At 45.4% G+C, this 10741-nt stretch overlaps 1 protein-coding gene across 5 annotated transcripts in view; it reads right to left on the reverse strand.

Annotated features, from left to right (window-relative positions):
* Window positions 1-1007, reverse strand: part of HERC2 (HECT and RLD domain containing E3 ubiquitin protein ligase 2) — a 94776-nt gene extending 93769 nt beyond the window's left edge. For 3 of the 5 annotated variants that reach the window (XM_035116815.3, XM_035116814.3, XM_035116812.3), the window contains exon 1: window positions 856-1007. The gene's annotated coding sequence lies outside the window, so the exon portion shown is untranslated. Of the gene's footprint in view, window positions 1-608 lie in introns of all 5 variants that reach the window. The other 2 variants (XM_035116816.3, XM_035116813.3) reach the window with 2 other exon arrangements.
* Between the last annotated feature and the right edge of the window lie 9734 nt (window positions 1008-10741).

Here is a 10741-nt window from a genome sequence, read left to right on the forward strand (position 1 = left end):
TTGCTGTCTGTCTCCAGCTGCCTCTCTGCTAGCCAGAAACTAACCAAAAATGTGTTATTTTGGGGGAGGGGGGTGATCTAAAATCCTGGACAGCAACCAGCAAGGCTACAACTTAACAGTTTTCTGCTTGCCTGCTCTGAGGCCATCTCTGAAAACAAAAGAATAAAACCAACAACGGTGGACCGGAGGAGGAGGGGGCAGTTTGTGGATCAATATGCACCAAAGCCCCTCTCTCTTCTCTAAGAGGGAGCCATGAACATATATATATTTCCCCATACGCATACACTCACACACACCCGTTTGCACCCTTAAATCTTCTCGCCTTTCAAAAGCAGGCGCAAAATCCCTCCTTGTATCCATTGCCCGCAAGCCCACCCACCATAAAAAAGGAGCCCAACATGCGACCCTGCCCAAACTCCCTTCGAAAAGGGGAGCCACCACGTTCAAGCGTCGTCCCCGTCGTTGCTTATGCGAGATTATTTTATGTTGTGCGTGTCAGGAGAGAACAAGGAGTCCGAGGAGGAACGGGGATCTCTGCTTGCTTGCATGCGTGAAAGCATGCTTGAGCAGGTTATCTCTAAATACACCGAAGCCACACATGCACGTACCTAAACCATGCACAGACCCCGCAGCCTCCTCCTCCTCTCCTCCATCCCAAGGACGCCCCCAGCCTCCGAACAGGGAGGTGAACTGGCCGCCCTCCCAACCTCTATCGATGCACAGAGGCCCAGCTTGCCCCTCCCTCTCTTGCTGCTGCTTTTCGGGCTCCAGGGAGACGGCGGGGGGTGTCTACGGGGGCCTCCGGGCGCTGCTGCCGCCGCCGCCGCCCCCGGGACCCGCAGCTCCCACACTCACCTGCCCAGCAGCCTCGCCTGCTCCGCGCGGGGGTTGGCGGCGGCGGCGGCGGCTCCTCTCGCTGTCCTGTCAGGCCCCCGCGCAGCTCCGGCTAATCCCCCCCCTTCCTCCTCCTTGTCCGCTCTCCCCCTCCCCACATCCCTGGCTAAACCGGATGGAGCTAGGGGGGCGGGATGAAAGGGAAACACCGCTGAGTCCCCTTCCGCCCAATCAGGTCGCAGCTGCCGGGCAAGCTCCAGCCAATCCGCTCCCAGGGATTTCCTCTCGGGAGCCGAGCGGGTGGGGGAAGCCATAGAGAGGAAATGGCGAGAAGGGCGCCTTGGTTACCATAGAAGTTGCTTGCTTTTGCGGCGGCAGCAGGGGGCGAAGGCGGGTAGGGGAGCGGCTGCAGGAGCGCTCGTTCGGTGCTGGTTTTCCGACGGCGGGTCTTTCTTTTCAGGTGTATTGCAGTGGCTTTCTCTAGTGCTGCCCCCAGTTCTGCGGATTTTACGTTGGAATAGTGCTATCGTGTTCATATATTATATATATTGGGCTTGCCTTTCATAGGACGGATTGTGGGACAATGGAGGCGCATATTTCAGCCCAAGAAAATGGGGAGGGGAAATCCCCATTGCATGCTAAGCGCAGAAGGCGTTGCATGTATATAATTCTGAACAGGAAAAGAGAAAAGAACGCTCCACAATTATTATATAGAACAGTTAGTTAGTCTTGATGGTAGCAGTGATACTCTTAGATGCAAGTTGTTTCATCACTGAAGTCCTCTAATTTCTCCCATTTTTGGTGGCTAACGTTTAGTATGCCATTTAACATAAATTCCAAGAGCAAAACGGCATAAGGCTACATTTGGGGGTTATTTTTCACACTCAGCAAATGTATGCAATAGCATACAGAAATACTGTATTTTCGCTCCATAAGACGCACTTTTTCCCTCCTAAAAACAAAGTAAGCATGGACTTACTTCTGAGTAATCATGGATAGAATAGCTTGTTGCCATTTGCTTTCACCTGAAATAAAGGATATTAATTTTTAATTTACCTTAGATCACATGAGTGTTCACCAGTGTTTGTAATGGAAGCTAAGGTTCTGGGAATAATTTTTATAGATTAGCAAGCTATTTTTATTGACAGTGGAATGGTGCTTAGTGGCCACACTGATAGATGTACCAGAAACAAGCATTGAAATTATGAAATAGGACCAAAGTACAGATAATCTCTTTTGCTTTAGCAGAGGGTACTGATAATTATATGGTGAGTGAAGGCAAAACAAAGCAACTTCTGTAACAGCAAGGCAGAACTATTCATTCCAGAACAAGGCGCACATTGTTCTCTTGTTTTAGGACCATTTTGCCATTTTAAACTCTAGAGCATTTGAAAGAAAATGGCATTTGACTTGGAACATTAGAAATCAACCTTGGTGATAATTAAAATCTGGTGCAATCTTCCATGGCATTTACCTGATGTCAGTTCTGTAGTTTTTAGTTCATGCTGATCCTTATTAATCAAAATAATATTTGCTTCCCCAACTCTCTCTCTCTCCCTCTTTGTCTCTCAGCAGATGGAACCTAATTCTCTCTCGGCTCCCTGCCCACTATTGTGTTCAGTTCTGTGACTCTACAATTTGCAGGCCACAAATCTGTTCTCAGATAAAACACAAAATTTTACTGGAACTGATAGCATCAGGAACAAAACAGTCTGGGATCCACATACCTAAAAACACCTTCTCCTGTTAAAGCATGCGGAAATATGTTAATTTATTAACGTCCTAAGAGCTACCAAACAACACTGCAAATAGGTTTTGGCACCTAGGAGGATACTGACAGATTCAAAGTAATAAAATATGAAACTAACTGAAGGAGCAAACAGAGATAGATTTAGCATTGTTTAGTTAAACATTTATTGGACAGCTTCAAATAAAAATTCTGCATTTAAGTTCAATCCAAAGCCATAAAAATACAAAACCAGTATCAAAATAAATTAGGTATATCGATAAATGAACAAATAGATCTTTAAAACTTTAGAATTACAAAACCCTACAAAACCCTTGAAATCTTCAGGAATGTAAGAGTATTAATACTACTACTACTACTGTTTTAATAAGTACCCAGGGTTCATATTTCCTTTGGAATGAGGAATAGCAGAGATACTGGCGTCTTTATGATATATGGTTTATTTACACATATATACAACCTGAACCTACAATGGAGGGATTCACAGCTTTCACATCCCAAGAGGGCCTTGGATTCAAACAAAAATCAAGCATCACTCTAACTATTGTTTCCCAGCCTGTTGCCTCCCAGAAATTAGAAGGATCTTGGCATACAATCTACTCCATCACCACCCCTAAAAACTCATGACAATATCACGTGGGAAAGACCATCTTCAAGTTCCATATATGTATGAAGATACAGAACTGGGCATTTTGAGCAGTGCACAATAATTTTGAGCAGTACACTATCTGCAAGGAAGTTTTCCAGAGTATATATTTTCTACTCGGGAAGCATGTGAAAACTGAACGGTTTAGGACAATGTTCACTTTTAACTCATGACATTTGATTTAATGGCTTGACAATAGCTACCGGGGGGGGGGGTAAATGGAGATGTATTGTTTGGTTGGGGTCATTTTTGTGTTGTATATATTTTTGAAATTGCAATAAACTTTGAACTTCCTTTTAAGGATGGAAAAGCAGACTATGGTACAGTAAATGAAATAAAAGTAAGCCCATGAGCATTTCCAAGACAAATCTGAAAAACTCAAGAGAATATTTTCTTCAATATGCTGTTCTTGTCCTGTTTGAAAAAGAGCTGGCTTTTTTCATTGCATTATTTATTTTTATTCACATTAAGGATGTTTTCAGGATGACTGGAGTTTCTGTGTCAGGGACAAAACTTCTACAAATTATGATACTCTACTTTTGTAGCTTGGTAAAATGGTGAAGGACACACAAATTGCACATACTGCATAACCATCTGGGTGACTTTCAAAAAATACCATGACAAATAACAGGGAGAAATTCCCTGCGTCATGAAAACAAGCTGACTAAACCTTAAAACACATTTCTGGAGTGAAAAATGACTCAATTTGTGTATTGGATTGTTTACTGATGATGATAAAAGTCTGAGGGATCAATCCACCAAGCTGTCTGCTGTGCCATTTCCATTCATTTTAATGGGCTTCCCAGTCTGAGATGCACTGACAACTTTTTGATGATATAGCTCTTCAACTGTTCAATTATGGTTATTGGTTTGTTAGTTATAAATATGTTTCTGCATCTTTCAGAAATTACTTTTTAAACTCAGATTGGGTTTTTCTACATTGTTGCTTTGCCTTTTATTTCTGGGATCACATTCTACTTATGAAACCTCAGTGCAGTGTTGGAAGATTCAGAACAGACAAACGGAAGTGCTACTTCATACATTCTGGACGCAGTGAAGATAGCTCAGTTTGAGCCCTGCGTGAGCCAAAAGATTCCTACATTGCGTCAGGCAAAAGATTCCTACATTGCAGGCGGTTCGACTAGATGACCTTGTGGTCCCTTCCAACTCTACAATTCTATGATTCTTTGACTATATCAGCCCTCGGTTCAGCACAGTTCTTCTTGCATTCTTATCTTAGAGTACTGTTATGAGTTTGGGTGCCAGAGTTTGTGGGTGCAAGGCACCTATAATTCCTGAATTTAGTAAGTGTTAGAATTTAATCAATGATTGAAGGGTTAATTTAGAAGTCAGACTCTTAAGAGTTGTAGATTGCTTGAGAGGTGAGCCATTAGCAGAGAATAAAGACAGAGAATGGCCATCAGCACAACAGAGACTCTGCCAGCCAGCAGATGGATGAAGCCCCACCCAGAGCTCTGAGATAGTCAGAAATGCCAGAATTTTTGTTAGGAGAAAGTTTCAGGTAGCTGTGGCATGATTCTAGGGGAAAAGGTGTCAGTCTGTTAAATGCAGCAATTACAGGGGGCAGAACACAATGTGGGCTGCCTGTTTGAATCGGAGACCTCAGCAGTGGAAGAAATGGGGATCTCTTTTAACCCCTCCATTGTAAGCTCGTATATATGAGAAAATAAACCATGTATCACAAAGACACCACAGTCTTTCCAAAGGAAACACAAACTCTGGCTAAGTGCTTGGACCCTTAGATTCTCACATCGCTCAAAGGTTGGAGTGGCGTGTAACAGTATTATCATTATTGACCTTGAGAATACAATAAATCCACTGTTCAAAAGTGGAGTAGGATTCTGTGAACTGTCATCCCACTTCAGAGGATATAACTAAGTCTGGCACAATTTGGAACAAAACCATCCTACCGCTACTCCCCTCCCAATGTAAGCACTGGATAAGTCCCCAGGGAAAGAACCAATTGGAGATGGAGCAGAATAGAGATGACTACATAGCTTCTCCAGCCAGTGCCAAGGACAAATGTTTTGTTCGTCCAACAGGCTGGCACTGTTGACACAGTGCTTAATGTGTGTAACATATATCAGAATCCTCTTCAGACTGAAAACAGCAATACAAATGCAGCTTCTAGGTAGATATCTGGCCAACATTTTAATTAACTTCCCCTTCCAGGCAGGCAATATTAGCTCTATCTTCTAGAATGAGCAGTTAAGAAAGTAAAATACATTGCTTTTCCAGCCTCCAAAGTAGCACCTGGATGGATTGCCAAAGACTTAGCTCTTCTTGCCATAATTGCACAAGCAAAACACATAGGGCACAATGCAGTCGAAATAATATGTGCCTTATTCCTGTTAATACTGATGGATTTAGCATAACTATGTTCTAAAGTCCTATTGATTTCAACTAGTGCTACAATCTTAGACACACTTACTTGGAATTAATGTATTTTAAATTGATGAGACTTTGATCTAAACCCCCCTTTACATCCTTATCAACGAAAAGGAAAGAACTCACTCTAAAACTCACCTACAGGCGGTACCTAACACCAAGGAAATTAGCGCTATACGCCCAGGAACCTCACCGAAATGCTGGGGAGGGTATACCTCCACAGGCACATACTTTCACATGTGGTGGGAATGCCCCAAAATCCAACTATTCCGGACAACAGCCATAAAAGAAATATGCAAAATAACTAAGCAAATATTAGAAATCACCCCAGAATTGCCCTACTAAACATCTTCCAAGACAATAATGCCCACTCACATCTTAAATAACTCATAGCCCACCTACCCTCAGCAACCAGAAACATCATAACCAGACACCAGAGAAACCTGCCAGGAGTAAGCATGGACCAATGGTACCAAATAGTATGGGAAACAGCCTTATTAGAAAAACTAACCAACAAACTGAAACTGACATGGGGACAAATAGACGAAGACGCCTTCACCCTGGTATGGCTCCCCTTTATCACATATCACAGCCCAACAAGACAACGACAAGAATCCACCAACAGCATACGAATCAATATGGCTAACTTGATCCAAAAACACCTACCCACCCACCTCACTCACACATTAAAACAAAATTCACCACAACCAATCACAAATGAACAATCACACCCTAGGCCAGGGGTGTCAAACTCAAATTCATCGGGGGCCGCATCAGCAGTTTGGTCACCCTCAAAGGGCCGGTTGCGTCTGTAGGACTATGTGCCCACTCTTTATTATCATAAATTATTGTCACTGCATTCAATTATTACTGTTATTTGTAATAATGTAAGCTCATTCCCGCCCCCACGCGGATCCCATTCCTGCGTCGTGGCGCGTGTGTGGGAGGGGATGTAAACGAGGGAAATTTGAACAAAAGGTGGGGATCGATGGCTTCGGGGGGGGGGGCTCAACTAAACCTTCGGCAGGAAGGAGAAAGCCACTGCTGGGATTAAAAACCTGCAGATGGAAAGAGGGCTTCCCTCTCCCGCCCTGCGCACACCCAAACCCCGCTAGGCAGGATGCCACACGCTGCAACCCACCCCATGCTTTGGAGAGGGGCAGGAACATGCGGTGCAGTGCCAACTCCCTGCTTTGCTTTCGCATCCTCCTTCCTCAGCGCCAGAGTCCCTTCCCCTCGCGCTGAGGGAGGGCAGCGGATTTCCCGAGGAGGAAGGCGGCGGCAGCCCCAGCGGACGTGCATCTTCACCTCAGAGCTGCTCTTTCCCCCACCCGCGCTGTTGTCGTCTTCGCCGCCGCCTCTCCCTACCGGGACTGCAGGCAGAGGAGGCTTGAAAACCTCCCCCCCCCCAAGAAAATTCCCCTCCCACCTACTCAAACCGCGAGGCGACTCCATCTGGAGCCCTACATCACGAGGGGCTGAGAGGAGGCGGCGGCAGAGCGGGAAGAGCAGGAACCCGTGCCGTCGTCGCCCCCGCCCCGGGAGCAGCTCCGCCGGAACTGAGAAGCCAAAGGGGGGGCAGAGCAAAAGCCAGGCACCCTCCCGAGTGTCTATGAGGAGAAAACGGGGGAAGAGGGAAGAGAAACCCGGCTCCATCAAGAGAGCGGCTGTTGCGCTTCGCCTACTTCCCCCTCAGGCTCACTCCGCGTCCCTTTCGCCCGCTCGCTCGCCCACCTCCCGGATGCAGCCGAGGAGAGGAAGGGAAGTGGCGGGCGGCGGCTCCCCAGTGCCGCCTCACTCACTCTTGGAGACAACAGCAAAGCCCGCCAAAAAAAAATCCAACGCTGCTCCGTCCCGGCACCAACTTTGCCGGCGGCGCCTGTAGGGCTTTCCTACCTCCTCGGCGGGCTTCCTCCTCCTCCTCCTGCATCTCACTTCCCCATCTGGCCGCTGTGCCACCGCCTCCCTCAGCCTCATTCGAAATTGAAATTCCCTGGCCAAGGCCGTCAGCGCGGCTCCAGCGCCCCGGCCTCCGCCTGCAGCCCCGCCCCCGGTTTTGACCCTTGGCCAATCGCAGGCTCCAGAACTACTGTCAGCGGATTATGTCGGCGGCTACGCGGGCCACATGACGAGGTCTGGCGGGCCGGATTAGGCCCCCGGGCCTTGTGTTTGACACCCGTGCCCTAGGCCAACGCCAACCTCTCTCACCACAAGCAAATAGCAAAGAGAACCTGCACAAGCGACGCTGACACAAAACCCCACACATACATTAAGCAAAATAGAAACATCGCCAGCTGAGCCCACCCCCACTCACCATGCCCCCCTCCACCTCTTTCCCCCTTTTCTTCCTAATGTAACACTAATGTCTCAACAAATGAAACTGATCTGTAGAAAATGTAACTTGAGAAAAGAGACATTGCACATACTTTTGTAAACCAAGAAATCTTTAATAAAAATACATTTAAAATATTTTTTGAAATATTGGTGAGACTTACTTCTAAGTAATCCTGTGTAAGATTCGGCTCCAAATATAACTTCTCATAATATGGTCACTGTATGGTGACTCTTGAAATTCCTTAATATAGCAGCTATTCACAGCAAGCTTTTCATGTATCCTGGACCCATCTCTATGATGTGATTCATTTCTATGCCACTGACACCACCAAACATTGTTAGCAACACCTAATGGAGGCTAACTTTGTGGTGAAAGCTGATCTGTGCATGCTGGTAGAACCGAAAGGCCTACTGTGGGAAACAGCCACCAAGTAGAGACACTTCTACCTGCAATATTGTGGGAATCCACTTTGCTCTGGTTTGCACTAAGGATCAAACTTTTTCATACTTTTCAAAATGGTTGTGTTTAAGTGGCTAGAACTGGTGGAAATCAGCCAAATGTTCTGGACTGGTGCATGCATTACTGTTGCCAAATGTTGGGATCAGTGCTCTGACCTCTAATTTACTTTAGGCAAATTAATTTGCTTGATGGAAGAAAACGTCACTGCAATCATTTCTTTCTGGCAGCAACGGCATCATACCAGTATTTTGTAGGGAACAAGCGCATATTGGGTGGGATTGCTAAATTGTCTGAAAGGCTTGCTCATGTGCATTTGCCCTTGCTGTTGTGTTGCTAGATCCGAATTATGACAGCAGGCTGACATACGTCAGTGCTGGGGAACCTGGTGCCCTTCAACTCGCATAATTATTGACCATTGGCCATGAGGGCTGAGGCTGGTGGGAGCTGGATTCAGACAACATCAGGAAGCCAACAGCGTTTCCATTCCTGTTAAACATGGTTCTCTTTCCGTTCCCTATTTCATCATCACAGCAGCTATGTGAGGCACGTAAGGCTGAGATAAAGTTAACTTTATGGCTAAGCGGGAATTTTAACTTGGGTTATCTCAGTTCTAGTTTGAAACTAACCACTATATCATTCTGGCAAATCAAATTAAATTTCGAACTGCTAGGTTGGCAGGAGCAGGGACCGAGCAACGGGAGCTCACCCCGTCATGGGGATTCGAACCGCCGACCTTCTGATCGGCAAGCCCTAGGGTCTGTGGCTTAACCCACAGAGTCACCCACATACTCTCTCATATCAAAAGCCTTGTGCATATAGAACACTTTGCAAGTGAGGGACACAACTGCTTTTTTTTTATTCAGTTGTAGTGGAACAATGGAGGCAAGTTTTTCCTACTGTCTGTGGATAAGCAATTTGTGGTAATATCACGGGTTTTATGGGTTTTTTTTTAAAGTATACCTAAAATCTTTTGCTTATTAGGGGCCAGGCCACATTTTCTTCCAAAAAAATTGCTTTGCACAGGTAGCTACACTACAGTACAGTTATCAAAAATTTCAAAAGTGGCTTGGCTTTTGAAAAATAGGGGATCCTCCGTAATTAGCTAATTGGGAACCATTGCTATAAGGAGTTTTTTTATTGGTTGTGGATTACTTTCAATAACCTTATGGAAAGACCCTACCAGCACAATACTATGCATGTCTATTGGGAAGCAAGTTCCATTAAGTTTTATGGAACTAATTCTCAGGTAAGTGGATATAGCCTGAGCCTCAATCAATAACAAATAGCTTAATTGCACTGGCATTCCTAAGGGCTTCTTTTGCATTGTATTCATTTTGTGAGCACCATTAATTCAAGAAGGATGTTGACAAATTGGGAAAGATGCAGGAAAGGGAGAGGAGTGCCTACATTAATTACTGGAAGAAAGCATGAACAGTACAGTAATAAAAAAGAACACTGAGACAAATTTAATACAGATCAAGTCATTCAGACATTATAATAAACTGTTCAGCACAGCAGCAGATAATCTAAAGTAATCAAAGGAAGCTATCAGGTAAGTGAGCACTTTGTAACTAGGTTAGTTTCAGTGAAAGAGGCAGTAACTGATCCAAAGTCACCCAATGAGCTTTGTAGCTGAGTGGAACCCCACTTACTTAAGATACGTAGAGCATGTTATAAGCATAGTCTTCTGATTTATGGCTGGTTGACCCATGGGAACCCCTCCCCCCCCGAAAAAAAACCCCTTGGTCAATGAAAGTTTTGTTTTTACCAAGGTTTTTTTTAAATGCAAATAAAAAAGTATGCGTCAGGTATTTCTGCCTGTGAATTATTATTTTTAACCCTCTCAATACATCACATTGAAATTGCTAAACAATTCCCGCTGAAAATAAGGCTATTTGAATGCTTAGGGCAGGCATTCCCAAACTACGTCCCTCCAGATGTTTTGGCCTACAACTCCCATGACCCCTAGCTAACAGGACCAGTGGTCAGGGAAGATGGGAATTGTAGTCCAAAACATCTGGAGGGCCGAAGTTTGGGGATGCCTGGCTTAGGGGCTTGCTTCCTCAGTAAGCCTGGCTGCTAAGTCATGAACACACCCACAAAACAAACTTTTCAACAAATTGCACCCCACCAACAGCGCAATAATCCCCTGCATGTCAACCCCATGGAGTTCAACAGAGCCTACCTAAAAAACAGAAATGCACATTCCTAAAAGAGCAACAGCCAGCAACGCCCTCTCTCGGCGGCAACTTCTCTTCCTCCGCGGCTGAAGCTTCGCTTGCGGCTCCCCACCGACGTCACCAGCCCGCAT

The sequence above is a fragment of the Zootoca vivipara genome, chromosome 4 (assembly GCF_965207765.1).
Source record: "Zootoca vivipara chromosome 4, rZooViv2.hap1.1, whole genome shotgun sequence".
NCBI lineage: Eukaryota > Metazoa > Chordata > Lepidosauria > Squamata > Lacertidae > Zootoca > Zootoca vivipara.